Source organism: Mus pahari, unplaced genomic scaffold, assembly GCF_900095145.1.
Source record: "Mus pahari unplaced genomic scaffold, PAHARI_EIJ_v1.1 scaffold_16087_1, whole genome shotgun sequence".
Lineage (NCBI taxonomy): Eukaryota > Metazoa > Chordata > Mammalia > Rodentia > Muridae > Mus > Mus pahari.
Genome location: NW_018391852.1, coordinates 1 through 2,606, shown reverse-complemented (window position 1 = coordinate 2,606; position 2,606 = coordinate 1). Strand labels below are relative to the sequence as shown.

Below are 2,606 nucleotides of genomic sequence, written 5' to 3'. Positions count from 1 at the left end.
TTAGACACGTGTACAGCCAGGTTGATACACTGTCGACTTAAAAGAGAAGCACAAGTTCAAAGGAGATGACATCCCATGGAGAGGAGTAAATTAAACAAAGTCTTATCACTAACTAAGAAGTCATTTGCAACTGATACCTAGTACAAAAAGAGAATCAGTGTTTCCCAAAGCAGTGACACTGAATGTATCAACTGAACACCAGGACAGACACTATGTCCAGCTACAGATGCTTAACATTTAACAGACTCAGTGAACTTGTATGCTTTGAGAAGTGTGTGGTCTCCATAGAAACCCTGCTGCAGCCTGGACAGTAAAGTGCTAGGACACTGGGAAGACTTTAGAACTGCATCTCCTTCTGGATTTCCCAGAGGGTATCTGCACTCTTCTTCAGGAAGCCCTCTTCCTCAGGAGTCAGTGTCACCTTTGCAACACCTGAGATTCCATTTTCTCCCAGGATACATGGGACACTGAGGAAAACATCATCATTGATTACTTAGAACCCCTTAATCATGGTGGGAACAGGATGCACCCATCTAAGATTCTTCATTATGCTCTCAGCCAAGTCTGCCACAGAAAGGCCAATGGCATAGGATGTATAACCTTTCAGCTTTATCACCTCATATGCACTGTCAACCACCTGCTTGTGAACCTCCTTCCACTGTTCCTTGACTGTATCAGTGTCCAGTACTGGGTTCAGAGACTTCAGGGAGATGCCAGCAAATGTTCACACCACTACACACAGGCACACTGGAGTCGCCAGGTTCTCCCAGGACCCATCCATGACAGCTCAGTAGGTGAACCCCCAACCTTTCTCTCATAAGGTAACAGAACCGAGCTGAATCCAGAGTGCAACTTCCAATAACTCAGCTTTTGGGAATGCAACTGATTTTCCAAACCATGTAGGTCAAGATATCTACTGGATTCACGACAATAAGCAGCTTGCTGTGTGGACTGTACTTCACAATTTTGGGAATGATGAACTTGAAGATGTTCACCTTTCACTGGACCAGATTGAGTAGGCTCTCTCCTTCTTGCTGACAGGCCTCCACTATGAGAATGACCAGCTTAGAGTTTGTAGTTACACAATAGTCTTTTTTGTACACAATTTTTAGTGTTTTAAGGAAAAGGCTGCCATGCTGGAGATCCATCATCTCTCCCTTTAGCTTGTCTTCCATGACATCAACAAGGGCAAGCTCATCTGCTAAGTCCTTCACTAAGATACTAATGGCACAAGTCATGCCAACAGCACCAACCCCAACAACTGTAATCTTGTTCTGGGGGACCTTTTCCTCCTTAAGAAGATTCACAGTCATCTGGTCCTTGAGGGCTGCCATTTTGGACTTTGAATGTTTTGAGACTACTAGTGCTCAATGTGGGGTGATGGGTGAGCATCAGCAGCATGGTCTTTGATTGGCAACTGTGGCTCCAGCACCAATGGATAAATGTCTTATTTAGCTCATAGTTTGAAGTTACAATGTTACCATCCATCATAACTGGGAAATCAGGGCATCAATAGCTTGTGGGAGCTTTTAACATTGAGCCCCAGTAAAGTACAGAGAGCAAGGCACTGATGTATGGATGCTAGTGTTCAGCTGACTTTTTCCTCATTCAGTACAATCTTCCATTCCCTTTGTGAGATCAAGAAAGAGCTTTGTGGTCTCACAAAGAGCATGCAGAGATACACATCTACATTCTGTTAATATAAACACTCAATTATTTTTATTCCGTGATTGTGATTTATGTGTAAGTACACATGTGATGCAGTGCATGCATGTGTAGGTCAGAGGAAAAGTGGTGGAGTCAGTTCTTTCTGTCCACCTTCATATGGGTTCCAGGAACAGAAATGAAGTTCTCTTGCTTGGAAGGAAAGTGCCTTTACCCACTGAGACCTATATTCAACCCAGCACAATATTATTTATATTAGAGGAATTCTTTGTTTTGTAAATATATGCAAAGTTAAATTAAGTGTACCAATGTTATACAATGGCAGTGAAGACACAAAAAGGATTTACTCATTACACTCATGAGATACAGCATCTCCCAGTCCCAACATTTACTCACTATGCACATGTGAACAACATTATTTATTGGCTAATTTTCAAAACTTTTAAGTACACAATGGTAGTATAATAAGAACAAAATTATATAAACATGTAAATACCATGATTATTTCCTTTTATATTTTAAAAATATACTTTTGGAAAATTATGCTTTAATCTAAAACTTCATAGAACTTGAACATATACATACTTCATTTTAACAGAATGAACACATGTTTTAAATTTTCTATAAGTATATACGTATTTGAAAATTTATTTAGTATTTGAGTACCTGAGACCGGTAACCATACCAATGTATGTTTGTATAAGAGACAGAAATTTCTTAAAGAAAAAGTTTATTGTGAGACTGGAGAGATATCTTAAAGGTTAACATTCTTTCTTGCTTCTCCAAAAGACTTGAGTTTGGATGCAGCACTCGATATGAGTTCCTAACAATCACCTGTAATTCCACATCCAGGAAATTGAACACTCTCTTCTGTACTCAATGTGGAGGCACTAGCATACATGTCTCACATGCAAACACACACACACACACACACACACACA

The 2,606-nt window shown here is 40.1% G+C and overlaps 1 pseudogene; it reads right to left on the bottom strand.

Annotated features, from left to right (window-relative positions):
- Positions 1-337: 337 nt before the first annotated feature.
- On the bottom strand, positions 338-1,349 carry LOC110314717 (annotated as a pseudogene).
- Between the last annotated feature and the right edge of the window lie 1,257 nt (positions 1,350-2,606).